The sequence below is a fragment of the Octodon degus genome, unplaced genomic scaffold (assembly GCF_000260255.1).
Source record: "Octodon degus isolate 3935 unplaced genomic scaffold, OctDeg1.0 scaffold00103, whole genome shotgun sequence".
Classification (NCBI taxonomy): Eukaryota; Metazoa; Chordata; class Mammalia; order Rodentia; family Octodontidae; genus Octodon; species Octodon degus.
In genome coordinates, this window is record NW_004524679.1 from 8,383,968 (window position 1) to 8,399,408 (window position 15,441).

Genomic DNA, 15,441 nt, shown 5'->3' on the forward strand with positions numbered 1-15,441 from the left:
TGGTGCTGGGGATCGAACCGCGGTCCCTGTGCTTTGCCAAGCTTGTTTCAAGTAGGTGCTTTAGACCACTGAGCCATCTCTCCAGCCCATATTTTTTATATTAATTTTATTGAGAGAAAAATAACAATGACACCAGGTCAAACCCGATTAGAAGAGCTTCAATAATTAACATATGCCATATTGTTTTCTTCATAATGGTTGTTCATAGTACAAGTTGAAGACATGAAATCCTGTCCAAAACTATTTGTACAAATGTTTCTTCTCATTGAATAAAGAGAAAGTAGCTGCATGTCCTGCTGTGCATATAGAGATACAAAATGTTCTTCATTTATATCCCCTTATTTAGTTCATTTTCATCAGAGATGGGTATTCCATTGCCATTTAAATATTGTCAGTGCATGAATTCAGTAAAATAATCTAATATAGTTCATTAGTCCATAATACTAGTGGGTTATCCATATATATGACAACATGAGATGATGACATGAACATTTTACAGCTCAACACATTACTATCACTTAGTTTTTTGTCACAGAGTTTTTTTAATATTATTATTTTTATTTATAAAATCAGCAATAGATCTACTATGTAGGTTCAGAGAATGTCCTTTGAAAGAGTTTACTGAAACATTTTTGCCAAGAGTTTATAATTGTATAGTTTTTCTGGAGGGAAAATTTCTTTTTTTAAAACAATTTTCTTGGGAAACAAATAGCAATGAGACAGTTTCTAAACCAATTATTAGGACAGTTTCAACAAATAATACATTGCATATTGTTGTATTCATAGTGGATATGCTTTGTGAAAGATGCAGATATGATACAATTTCCAAACTTTATTAGGACAAATCTTTCTTTTCATTGAATTAAAACAAGTAGTTGTATATCTATACTAAATATTTTGTACATAAAAATACCAAATGGTCCTTCATTTGCATCCCCTTTTTGATTAATTTTGTCAGAGATGGTTATCGCATTGCCAAAATAAATATTGTATGTGCGTGAATTCAGCAAAATAATCCAATATAGTTCAGTTGTCCATAAAAGTAGTGGGTTATCCGAAGGACTGGCAATGTCATAATTTGCTGACTTGAGCCTTTCTCAATTCAACATATTAATATGGCTTTACTTTTTTATACCTCAGTTTTATAATTTTCTCCTGCATGGTTAAGACCAAGATAAAACACATCCTATATAAGAAGAAAAGGAACTTTGATATGTGATAAGGTCAGTCAAATAGCCTCAGGATTTTCCTTAATACCCTGTACTGCTGCTATTCTATAATATGGCTTAATTATTATACCACATTTTTATATGTTTTTGCTGTCTGGTTAAGCCAAAGAGCAATCAAGACTGATATAATAGGAAATGAAACTTTTGTATCTGACATGCTCAGACAAATCCCCTCAAGATTTACCCTGAAACCCTGTACCATAGTTTGTAGATCCTTTGTCAGTGTCAGCCATGTGGATGAGTCAGCAATTGTTTGAACAATATTCTCTCTGTGAGAGCCTGGGAGACTGTTTTCTCTCCATGTGGCTCCCCTTCAGCACACTCTATATCGTCTGACACATTCCTCTAACTTTTCTCTAATTGTGATGATAAAACTTGAAAAAATGAAAAATATTTAAAGAATATGAAGAAATGTTAACATGTTTTTACACAGAAATTTAGAGGTCTAACCATATACAGCATTATAGCAGGGCAGACTTGTGAATTTTATTCTTGTGTCTTGGGCTTGGGCTCGATCTGGGATTCCCTAGTGTGCTGCAGCAGTTTTCATTCACTGGCTTGGCTTGGCTTGGCTTGTCGTCTTTGGAGGGTAGAGGGATTTCCATGGGCATAGCAAAGCCTGTTATATACTGTTTACCTCTCTTTATTTAGGGTAATTTTTGGAGATTAGCAAGGGTTTATTGGTTATGACATAACACTGAAAACATAACTATTACAAGTGATTCGTGCATAGAGAATAAAGCAACTATTTTTCCTTTAGTATGACTTTGTGGAGATGATTTGCATAAATAGAAAGAGGTGGAATATGTAGAAGCTTTTTTAAATTATGTACCCTGTATGGAAGCTATATACCATTTTTTGTTGCCAATCTCCTAAAGGCAGGAATGAAGACCATAGCTGCTCCTCCCAGACTCACCTTCCTCCAGACAGAACAGTTGGTAGACATACGATAAGATCCTGAATTGTTCCAAAATGACAGCAGCTTGGAAGTGCTGTGCTCTTATCCTGAAAACTTCTCATGACAATCACAGATATTTTAGAATGCTGTAGCAATGAGATGGCTTTTTCTGAGAATCTAATGTCTGACAGAGTAAGAGTAATGAATGTATCAGTGACACTTGAGCAACAAAGAGGGACAATGAAAGTAAAGAATGCAACTATGTACATGTAGCCTTCTGCATACATATAGATCCAGCAGTTAGTGAAAATAGCATGTTCGACTCTGTGTCCACAGGTACACATAGATAAGTGTGTTGAAGAGACCATTGAAAACATTTGCAGCAGATTAATTGTAAACACAGTAATTTTGAAAGGGAGGAGAGAGAGAGAGAGAGAGAGAGAGAGAGAGAGAGAGAGAGAGAGAGAGAGAGAATGTACTAACACCTGGGCAGCGGAATAAGATTAAGTGGATTAAGTTGTACTAAGGGAAAATTTATCATATCTTCTGCAGGGAAGACAGTGGATATCACATATTTGATGTAAAGAAAGTAAAAGTCAATTTGGAGAAATTTACTTTAGAATAGGGGAAATGACAGTTATATAACCATCCAGCAGAAAAGTATAAAAATGATATAGAAGAAGTAAAGTCATGACTTTACTTCTTCTATATCATTTTTATACTTTTCTGCTGGATGGTTAATACCAAGGTAAAGCAGGACCTATGCAACAAGAGTTGTAGCTTTTGAGGCTGATAAGGTCAGTGAAATCCCCTCAGGATTTATCCTGAGATCCTGTATCTCAGATTGTAGAACAATCCCCTCAGGATTTATCCTGAGATCCTGTAGCTCAGATTGTAGAACAATCCCCTCAGGATTTATCCTGAGATCCTGTATCTCAGATTGTAGAACCTTTGTCAGTGTGAGCCATGTGTATGAGTCACAGCCATTGCTTGGCCAATGTGTTCTCTGAGAAAGCCTGAGAGAATATTTTCTCTCCGTGTGACTCTACTTAGGCACACTCTACATCATCGATCACTTTCCTCTTTCACCCAATTTATCATACATTCTCCATAGACAGGTCTTTACCATCTTTGTCTGACATCAGTCTGTAAATCGTTAAGAGTATCATTTTAAAACTGAACTCTTCAAGATGTAACCAAAGTTTAAAACCCAGTCATTGAACTCCTTGTGCAACACTTGCAGCCCTACACCAGGCGCTGGGTGAAGTTCTCTGGAAAGAGGCCTTTGTAGGCAGCCAAGTCTCTGTACTGAAGACACTCTGATTCCTTTACTCCCATGAGCCAGCCTGCATCCTGGTCAGCTTCTGAATCTAAGGGTAACAGCATCACAATGTCCCCACTTTGGAGGGAAAGTTCATCAGAATTTGCTGCCTCTAAATCATGCAGTGCTTCTACCTTTCGAGAAAACCAGTAGAAAGATTCTGGGAGGACTGGATTTCTGGAGGCTCTGTCTGGGTGTCCTCCATGGGCTTCTGCTCTGTGACAAGCTCCAATTTCTTGTCCACAGGTTCTGCAGGATCCATATCCTCAGAGGCCCCTTGCTTTCTGCAATCAGGGCAATTTTGTGTTCTCCATCTCCTTCATGGTTGGAGGCAGGTTGGATGATCACAGAAGGTGTTGACATTCTCCTGGTTTCCCCCTTCTTCTGCCTCTGCTGCTGACTGAGGTCTCTTATTGTCTATAATCTAGGTGATTTCAGTGATGACTGTGGCCTCCTCTGGATCTCCTTCTTCTCAAGCAGGAATAGCTGCTTTCTCAGCCTCTTATTGTTCCACAGAAAACACCCTAGCTGTCACTGTGGTTTCCACAGCGACATAAGCATCCAGTTGAGGTCCAAACATTTCTTCCTCTGCTATTTCTTCAGCCTGTGCTTAATGCCCCTGGTCCATCCCAACTGCAAGTGTTGTGGCAGCAGGAGTCTCATCTGCTGTAGGCTTTGTGACATCATCCAGTTTATGTTATTGTTGTTCTGTAAAATTACCATGGGTTTTATTCTAAATTTTGTTCAAACTCTTACAACCACTGGTGTTTTTCGAAGTCTATATGTGAATTACTTGCTATTCTTTCCCAAGTTCTACTGACTCCAGCATTTGTTATGCTCATAAGCATTGCATTTTTATGTAACAGTTATGGAAAAAAAATAGAAATTCTCTAATTCAAAGGATGATCAACTTAGTTATTCTGTTTTCCATCACTGGGACAAAATGCCTCAGCCTTGAGAGACCAAGCTGGAGAGGTTTGCAATAAATTATGGTTTCTGTGGGTGCAGTCAATAGCACTGGCTCCAGGGCATGAGAATTGTAGTGGATGGCTGTAGGGCAGCCAGGACGCTCATATCGTGGTGACTTGGAGGAAGGTGGAGGAGAAAAAAAACCTCAGACCAGATGGTGTCTTTGAGGTTGAAACTAAATGAACAACTCCAGCATACTGAGTTCCATCTCCTAGCAGAAAATTTAGAGATGAACTTATGTGTAGGTCAATCCAGCAATAGGATAAAAATCCACCCGGCTGTCCTTGGGTTTCTGAATGTAGCCACCTTGACCACAAAGACCAGCTATGGACTTAGGGTTGGAGCAAGGCACTGTTGTGCTAGACGTTTACATGGTCCAACCAACTTTGAGGGTTCCTGTCTGAATTCTGCTACACTTGGGGATAATCCTTCCATAAATGAGATTTGGGGGGAACATCTCACATTTAAACTGCAGTACCTGGGTATTTTTTCCTATATAAGAACTGATAAACTCACTTGTTCTTATCCAATATAAAAGGGTTGAAAAGGTCGCCAGAATAAAATCAGAGACACAGAACACTTCTAATGCTTGCCAGGGATACCACTCTCCAAGGCTTCAGTTAGCTGAGTTCACTGGGTGTAAAAATATCAAATGGAAGGCAAAAAGAAATGTCTATGTATATACACAGTATAGCTAGGATAACTGCACTGCTGATTCCTGCTGGTTTTTTGAAAGGAGCAGTTAATGTATTTTGTTTAGTTTCCATATAATTTTTGATGAACTTCGCATGTTTATTTATATCTATTGTTTTCTGAGAGACTAATTTGAAAACCACAATATGCAATAGAAGAGTCATTGTTGTATTCATAGCATTCTGTTGAGGAAAATATTATACAGTTTCTATTTTTTAAAATAATTTTATTTTTTTATTTTTCCCCACAATTTTATTGACAAAGAAATAGCAATGAGACAATTTCAAATCAAATTGGTAGGACAGTTTCAATAATTAAAACATTGCATACATTCTTCCTAGTGGCTAATTGCTGTACAAGATGAGGACGTGATATCCTATTTACAAACACCATTAGAACAAATCACTATTCATTAAGAGAATGTAACTACATATCTATACTAAACACTGAAAACATAGATACAAAATGAATATTCATTTATACACACTTTTTTTGCTAAGATCTGTTATTTGAATATTATAGGTGTGTAAAATGAGCAAAATATTCTAAAAGAGTCCAGGAGGAAATAATAGTATTTGATCTTCTGCTTCACTGGCAATGTCAGAAATTATTGACCTAACACACCTACAGCTCAACATAACAGCATAGCTTTACTTCTTATATTTCATTTTTATATTTTCTTCTTGATGGTTAAGACCAAGGTAAAGCAAGACCTATGCAACAAGAGTTGTAGATTTGAGTCTGATAAGGTCAGTGAAATCCCCTCAGGATTTATCCTGAGGTCCTGTAGCTCAGATTGTAGAACATTTGTCAGTGTCATTCATGTGAATGAGTCCTGCTCACTGCTTGGACAATGGGCTCTCTGTGAAAGCCTGAGAGAATGATTTCTCTCCATGTGACTCTCCTTAGGCACACTCTATATCATCGATCACGTTCCTCTTTGACCCCATAATCTCCTTGATCAGAAAATTTGGGACACTACTGTGTTACAAGATGTTACAATACAAGTTGTGGTATGTCCTGGGTCTTAATTGACCTTGGAAGGCAAGGGCCAAAATGTTGGCATTCCTTGTGGTCCCCTTTTTCTCAAATTTTGGTCTGCAAACTTAGGTGGTTAACCATACAGAAGACAAGCTTATTGTTATTACCATACAACCTAGGCTGCTAACGTTAAGGTCACTATCTGTTTGAATATCAAATATCTTAGGCATGACATGGAACAGGATTTTTCATCAAGTATTGATGCATTGCAATTTAAGTGCCTGAAGAATATGATAAAAACATTTAAAATTAGAATACATTTTTTTAAAAAAGCATGAAGAAATATATACTTCTTATGTCTACACATAAGTACAAAAATCTTATCATATACAACCTTCAAGCAGGACAGTCCCACAATATACCTTTTCCTGTCTCTTGCTTTCAATCACACCCCCTCCTTTTTGAACAACGATCTACACGAGAGACAGCATAGCAGCAACTGGCATGTCATGACAAGCAGCCTGTATTCAGAAGACCAGAGGACAGGCACTCCAAATATGAAACTGCTACTACAGATTACCTTCTGCTGTGCAGTTGCTTATTTCACATGTATCAGTATATATCGTTATTCAGGGTGAAAACATTTCCAATTAACTACTAGATTCAGAAATCTTCTGGAGATTCTCAGGATCATTGCTTTGCCCAACTTGTACATATAACTGTATGGCTTGATAGTGTAATGTTTCTTAGCTCTTCTCCATTCCCTTTCTTGATAAATTAGTCCTCGAGTTCCTGCTTTCCTTTTACTTGTATTATATCTTTCTACTTGTATTTCTTATTTTGAGTATTTATACTAGGGAAACTATACGATATTTACACGTGTGAGTCTGGTTTATTTTACTTATGAGTATTTGTTCAAGTCTAATTCAATATAAAATATTCCAGTTTATCATTCTTAATAGCTGAATAATACTCCATTGTATAAAAATACCATGTCTTTTCTAACCATTCCTCAGATGATGGGCATTTTTTTCTTTCCAAGTTTTGGCTATCACAAATTGTGCTGATATGAACATAGGCACAAACATATCCCTATGATATGATGTTTTCAGTTCCTCCGGGAAAATTCCCAGTAGAGGAATGGCTGGTTTAAAGGAGATTTCCTGTCCAAAATTTCTAAGGAGTCTCCACATTATTTCATAACGGTTGCACAAGTGCACATTTCCACAAGCAGGTGAGAAGGCTTCCTCTTTTCCCACAGCCTCTCCAACATTTGTTGTTGGGTGATTTCTTTATGATAGCCATTTTTCTCGGGTGAGATGGTTTCTCAATGTTCTTTTAATTTGCATTTCGTGGACGGCTAGTGATGTGGAACATTTTTTGATGTATTTATTTGCTTCTATAATTTCATCCTCTGAGAAGCGTGTGTTCATCTCGGATGCCCATCTCTGGATTGGGTCTTTAAATTTTGCGGCCCTAGTTTTTTTTTTTTTTAATTCTTTATAAGTTCTAGAGAGCAGACCTATGTCTGAGAACTTATTTTTCATGATATTTTCCAAATTTGTTGGTTGCCTTTGCTCTTTGTTGGTAATTTCTTTTGACATGAAAATGTTCTCAGAAAGAGGTGGTCCCAGTTGGTATTTGCTTCAGCTGTTTCCCCTGCGATTTAATTTCTGTTTATGAAGTTTTTGCCTACCCCTATATCTTCAAGAGTTCTTCCTACTTTATCTTCCAGGAGCTTTAGTGTTTCTGCTTTAATGTTTAGATCTGTAATTCATTTTGACTTTAGTTTAGTGCGTGGTGACAGACCGGGGTCCAATTTTAGTTTTCGGCACGTAGAGAGGCAGTTTTCCCAGCACCATTTGTTAAAGATGATATCTTTCTTCAAGTGAGTATGTTTGGCCCATTTGTCAAAGATAAGGTGGCTGAGTGTGTTTATAGGGGATTCAGTGTCTTATAATCTATTCCATTGATCATCAGGTCCATTTTTTGACAGTACCTTTTTAATTTCATCACAGTATCCTTGTAGTATAATTTCAAGTAAGGAATTTTAATGCCTCCAGCTTTGTCTTTGTTACTCAGGATTGCCTTTGTGTTCTAGGTATTTTCTGGTTCCAGATAAATTTTAGGAATGATTTCTCTAGGTCTGTGAGGTATGTTGGTGGTAGTCTGATAGGGATTGCGATAAAACTGTAAAGCAATTTTCAGAGTATGGCCATCTTAACAATGTTGGTTCTTCCTATAGAGGAGCATTGCATACCTTTCATTTTCTGAAATCCTCTACGATCTTTTTTATCAGAGTACTGTAATTTTCCTTGTAAAGATCTTTGACTTCTTTAGTTAGATTAATACCAAGGTATTTTATTTTCCTTAGTGCTGTTTTAAAAGTTATTTTATCTGTAATTTCCCTCTCAGTGCGTTTGTTGTCTGAGTAGAGGAATGCTATTGACTTTTGGGTATTGACTTTATAATCTATTATGCTACTGATTTTTTCTATTAATTCTAGTAAAGTTTTCGCGGAGTTTCTTGGGTCTTCCAAGTAATCTATCATGTCTTCTGCAAATAAAGATAATTTAACATTTTCTTTACCTATTTCTTTCTCTTGTCTAATAGCTGTAGCTATTGATTCAAGAAGTATACTGCATCGGAGTGGTGATAAAGGTCATCCTTGTCTTGTACCAGATGTAAGAGTAAAACATTTCAGACTATCCCCATTTAAAATTTTGTTAACCGTGGAGTTTTCATAAATGGCTTTTCCCAGATTGAAGTAGAGGCCATCTATTCCAATTTTCTGTAGGACTTTGAACATGAATGAGTGTTGGACTTTGTCAAAAGCCTTTTCTGCATCAATGGAGATGATCATGTGGTTTTTAGTTTTCCCTGTATTGATATAGTTTATAACATTTATAGATTTTTGAATATTGAACCATGCTTGCTTCACTTGGATGAATCCTACCTGTTCAAGGTGCATGTTCTTCTTGATGATTTGCTGTACTCTGTTTCCTAGGATTTTATTGAGGATTTTGGCATCTATCTCCATGAGGGAGACTGGCCTCTAATTTTCTTAGTTGCATCTTTCCCTGATTTTGGTATCAGTATAATAATTGCCTCCAGGAATGGTTTTGGAAGGATTTTTTCCTTGTCAATTCCATGGAAGAGTTTGAGGAGTATAGGGACTATATCTTCTGTAAATTTCTTGAAGAATTCAACTGTGAATCTATCCAGACATGGACTTTTCTTTGCCAGTAGGTTTTTCATTACATCTCATATTTCATTCGATGTTATTGGGCTATTGAGAGTGGTTATGTTTCTTTAATTCAGATGTGGTAATTTGTACCTTTCTAAGAATCTGTCCATTTCTCTTGTGTCTTCTGTTCTGGGAGAGTAAAAGTTTCCAAAATAGCTATTGGCAAACTTCTGCATTTTCCCTGGGTCTGTGATATTTACTTAATTTTCATTACTTATTGCTTGTATTTGAAATTTTTCTTTCCACTTTTTGATGAGGTTAGGTAGGGGCTTATTGATTTTTTTAATCTTTCAAAGAACTAGCTTTTTGCCAGTTTAATTCTTGGAATTGATTTCTTCATCTCAGTTGACTTAATTTCTGCTCTAATGTTTATGATTTCTTCCAGTCTTTGAGCTCTGGGTTTGGTTTTCTCTTACTTTTGTAGTTGTTGGAAGTGCAGCATTAGGGTATTTATTTTTTCCCATTCTGTTCTCTTAATGTGTGAGTTCACAGCTATTAATTTTCCTCTGAGAACTGATTTCATTTTATCCCATAAATTATGTTAATTTATGCTTGAATTTTCATTAAATTGTAGATATTGTTGAATTTCATGTTTAATTTCTTCTCTGTCCCATTTCTTACTGAGTTGGGTGTCATTTAATTTCCATGTATTTAAGGTTTTTTTCTGGTTTCTTTAGTCATTGATTTTCAGCTTCTTTGCACTGTGGTCAGATAATGTGCATGGGATAATTTCTGTTTGCTTACATATACTTAAGCATGACCTATGGACCAGAATGTCGTCTGTTTTAGAAAATGACCCATGTGCAACTGAGAAAAATGTATATTCAGCTGTGTTTTTGTGAAACACTCTGTATATGTCCACCAAGTCCATTTGTTTCAAGCTGTGGTTCACTTCTTTGATTTCTTTGCTAATTTTTTTCTGGTTGACCTATCTTTTGAGTATAAGGGGTTTTAAGTTCTCCTGTTAAATTTGTAGTATTGGATATTAGATTTTCCATGTCCACTAAGATTTGCTTTACATAGTTGAGTGATCCAGTTTTTGGTGCATATGTATTTATGAGTGTTACTTCTTCCTCTTGAATTTTTCCCCTAAATATTATATAGATTCCTTGTTTTGCTTGGTCATTCTTGGTTTGAATTTGAGACTGCCTGAGAATAGGATTGCTACTGTTGCTTTTTTCTGAGGTGATACGCATGTAGTATTCTGTTCCATCCTTTGACTTTCAGTCTGTGAATTTCTCTGAGTTAAATTTGTTTCTTTTATACAGCATAGTGTTAGATTTTGTTTCCTAATCCACTGTAGCAGTCTATTTTTCTTCATTGATGAGTTGAGTACATTTAAATAGATGGTTATAATTGAGATGTATTGATTTACGATTCACATGTTATTTACCTGTTGTCATTTACTCCTTTTTCTCCTGTGTTTAATGGCTTGCCCTATTTAGTTGGATTCTTCTGATCGTAGTCTTGGATTTCAGATAATTTTGATCCCTCTCAATAATATCTTTCAGTAGCTTGTGTAGGGTTGGCTTTGTCATCACAAAATTCTTTCGCTGTTCTTTAAAATGGATGTCTTTCACTTCTCCATGAAACTTGAAAGACAGTTTTCAGGTTATACTGGAGTGGGCTGGAATTTGTTTTCATAGAGGACTTGAATTACTCTGCTCCATGCACTTCTTGCCTTCATGGTTTGTGAAGAGAAGTCATCTGCAATTCTGATGGGTTCTCCCTTGAGTGTGATCTGCTCCTTTTTTCTAACGGCTTTCAGTATACTATTCTTGCGCTGAATTTCTAGGATATTGACTATTTTATGTCTCGGGTTTTTTTTTGTTTGTTTGTTTTTGTTTTTATTGGATTGAGATTACTTGGCATTCTGTATGCTTCGGTTACCTGAATATCAGAATGTTTCCTCATATTTGGGAGGTTTTCTGCTATTACTTCTGCCCATATTTTTAATGACATTTTTATTGACTCCTTCTTTCTAATTGATGCCTATTAGTCTCACATTGTTCATCTTTGCATCATCTTGCAGGTGATGGATTATTCTTTCCTGCATCTTTGTTTTTATTTTTTCACATTTCCTTTTCTACCCTTTTACTAGCTTCACAAGCATCTTCAGGATCTAAAACTCTATCTTCACTTTCAGTTACATGGATTGGCAAGCTTGTGATTGAGATTTTAATTTCCTCTATATCTCTTTGACTCTGTTTCATGCGTTCTATTTCTTTCCTGTATTGTTCATTCAAGGAATCTGTCATTTTTCTAATCTCCTCTATTTTTTTATCAATGTCTTCTTTAGAAGCAGTTCTAAATTCTTTTACTGCAGTATTTTTTTTCAGATTGGGTTTCCTCCCCATGTCTCTGTAGTTAATTTTTTACTTCAGATGCTGTGAGTTCTGAGAATATTTTTTTTTTATTTCGGAAAATAATTCCTCTCTGAGTTCTTCTATAACTTTCTGCAGTTGCTTATTTACTATCGAGGCCATTAATTCATACATTTGAGCTGAGCTATTGTCCACTGTACTTGTTCTGTGTGGGCATTGGGTTCCCTCCATATGTTTCTGCATTTGATTCTTTACTGCAAATCTTATTAATTCAGGGATTTCTTTTTTATTTCCAATTAGAATTCCTCTATACCTTTCTGAATCTGTTTCTTTATTTCAGATGCCATTGATTCATTGCTTTCAGCTGTGTGATTCCCAATTTGTTCTATGTTAGTGTCCTCTACACTTGTTATGGGTGGGCTTGAGTTCTGAGATTACACTTTGTTCCTTCTCATCATTTTGTTTAGCACTGTCTTCAAAGCTTTGTTGTTGATCATTGTTGCAGTTATAACCTTAGCGCCTACTGAAGTTCAGGTGCAGATCTACAAAGTTTTCAACCACCTGTGCCTGGCTTGGGTCTGGCTGTGGTGCTCAGCTCCTTCCTGTTGCTGCCCTTGGGGTTTAACCACTTGTGCCCCTCTGGCAGAATGTTCTTCTCCTGGGCTAGCTGGTTTGTTCTGTCCTCTCCCCTCTAGCAGCTGCAGGGTTTCAGCACAGGCCCCTATGCCAGGCCTGAGCTGAGTCTGGAGGAGACAATTGGAGTAGGGGTGAGAGGCAGCTCTCCCACACACTCACAGGGCCTGTGTTAGGAGTGGGTCTGGGGGTTCGCAGAATGCGGCAGAAATTCCTACTCTGTGGAATGGGTGTGGGGGTACTACAAATTGGTGGAGGGACGTCCCAAGGTGTTGGAATACGGTCTCACCCACTGTGCGCCTGGGCTGGGACCAGTAGGTCCCAGTGGCACAGGGTAGCTGGAAGCTCCCCCACACATTCACTATGCCTGGGCTATGACTGGGTATGGGGTTTCCTGGAAGGTAGAAGAAATTCCTACTTGATGGGCTGTGTAGGGGATGTGCTACGGAGTGTTCATGGGCATCCCAAGTTGGTGGAAGAGGTTCTCAACAACGCTGCACCTGGGCTGGAACCAGGATGTCCCAGCAGTGCAGGGTAGCCAGAGCTCTCACACACACTCAACAGGCCTGTTCTAGGACTGGATCTGGGGGTTCCCGGGATGTGGCATTTATTCCTCCTTGAAGGGCTTTGTTTTGGTGTTGCTATAAAGTGATATGGGTGTCTGGTTTTTTTCACTTATGAGTATATGTTCAAGTGGCATTCACTTCAATATAAAGGCTTGCACTTTATCATTCTTAATAGCTGAATAATACTCAATTGTGTAAAAATAGCACATCTTTTACAACCATTCCTCAGGTGATGGGCATCTTGGTTGTTTCCAGGATTTGGCTATAACAAATTGTGCTGCTATAAACATAGGCACACATATATCCCTATGATAGGAAGTTATCAGGTATTCTGGGAAAATTCCCAGCAGAGGAATAGCTGGTTTAAAGGGGATTTCCAGAACAACTTTTCTAAGGAGTCTCCATACTGAAGTCCATAACGGTTGCACCAGTCTACATTCCAACTAGCAGTGGAGAAGGGTTCCTTTTACCCACAGCCTCTCCAACATTTGTGGTTAGGTGATTTCTTTACAATAGCCATTCTATGTGGGGTGAGATGATATCTCAATGTGGTTTCAATTTGCATTTCAAGAAATGGCTGGTGATGTGGAGCATTTTTTCATATATTTATTCACTTCTATAATTTCTTCCTCTAAGAAGTGTGTATTTATCTCGGATGCCCATTTCTGGATTGGGTCTTTAAATTTTGGGCCCCCCGTGATTTTTAGTTCTTTATAGATTCTAGAGAGCAGACCTTTGTCTGAGTACTTATTTGTCATGATTTTTTCCAAATTTCTGGATTGCCTTTTCACTTTGTTGGTAACTTCTTTTGACTTGAAAAACTTCTCAATAAGAGGAGGTCCCAGTTCTTAATTCATTCAAATGTTACCCGTGCGATTTGATTTCTGTCCATGAACTCTTTGCCTACCCCTATGTTTTCCAAAGTTCGTCCTACTTTCTCTTCCAAGACATTTAGTGTCTCTGCTTTAATGTTTAGATCTTTAATCCATTTCAACATTATTTTATTGCATGGTGATAGACCTGGGTCAAGTTTGAGTTTTCGGCATGGAGAAAGCCAGGTTTTCCAGCACCATTTGTTAAAGAGTCTATCTTTCTTCCAGTGAGTATGTTTGCCACCTTTGTCAAAGATAAGGTGGCTGAGTTTGTTCACAGGGGCTACAGTGTCTTCTAATATATTAAATTGCTCCTCAGGTGTATTTTGATGCCAGTACCATGCTGATTTTATCACAGTATACTTGTACTATAATTTCAAGTCAGGAATGGTAATGCCACATGCCTGGTCTTTATTTCTCAGAACTGCCTTTGCTATTCTAGGTCTTTTCCAGTTCCAGATAAATTTTATGAATGATTTCTCTATGTCTGTGAGATATCTTGGTGGTAGTCTGACAGGGATTGCAATAAATCTGTACAGCAATTTTGGGAGTATGGCCATTTTCACAATGTTGGTTCTTCCTATCCAGGAGTATGGGATATCTTTCCATTTTCTGAAATCCACTATGATCTCTTTTTTAAGAGTACTATAATTTTCCTTCAAAAGCTCTTTGACTTCTTTAGTTAGGTTAATTAGAAGGTATTTCATTTTCCTCCGTGCTATTGTAAAAGGTGCTGTTTCTATAATTTCCCTCTCAGTGTGTTTGTTGTCTGTGTAGAGGATTGCTATTGATGTTTGGGTACTGATTTATAACCTGCTATACTACTGAATTTCTGTATTAATTCTAGTAACTTCTTGGTGGAATTTTTTGGGTCTTCTAAGTAAAGTATCACGTCATTTGCAAATAAAGATAATTTAACTTCTTCTTTGGAAATTCTTATTCCTTTTATTTCTTTCTCTTTTCTAATGGCTGTAGGTAATGATTCCCGAACAATATTGGAGTTGTGATAGAGGACATCCTCGTCTTGTACCCGATATAAAAGTAAAAGATTTCAGTTTTTCCCCATTTAGGATTATGTTAGCCATTGGGTTTTCATAAATGGGTTTTACCAGTTTTAAGTAGAGAACATCAATTCCAATTTTCTGGAGGACTTTGAACATGAATGAATGTTGGACTTTGTCTAAAGCATTTTCTGCATCAATGGAGATGATCATGTGGTTTTTAGTTTTCAGTCTATTGATATAGTGTATTACATTTATAGATTTTCTAATATTATATCATCCTTGCATCCCTGGCATGAATCCTACCTGGTCATGGTGTATGATCTTCTTGATGATTCCCTGTATTCTATTTGCTAGTATTTTTATTGAGGATTTTGACATCTGTGGTCATGAGGGAGATAGGCCTGTAGTTCTCTTTCTTAGTTGCATCTTTCCCTCGTTTTATTATTTGTGTAATACTTCTCTCCAGAAATGATTTTGGGAGGATTCTTCCTTTTCAATTTCATAGAAGAGTTTGAGGAGTATAGGGACTACATCTTCTGTAAATGTCTTGTAGAATCCAGCTGTGAATCCATCCGGACCTGGACTTTACTTTGCTGGTAGGTTTTTAATTACATCTCCTATGTCATTGACTGTTATTGGGCTATGGAGAGTAGTTATATCTTCTGAATTCATTTGTGTTAATTTATACCTTTCTGGGAATCTGT

General features: G+C 37.1%; 1 pseudogene; it reads right to left on the minus strand.

Moving 5' to 3' along the window:
• LOC101585487 overlaps positions 1-3,710 on the minus strand; it is a 25,271-nt pseudogene extending 21,561 nt beyond the window's left edge.
• Positions 3,711-15,441: the final 11,731 nt, after the last annotated feature.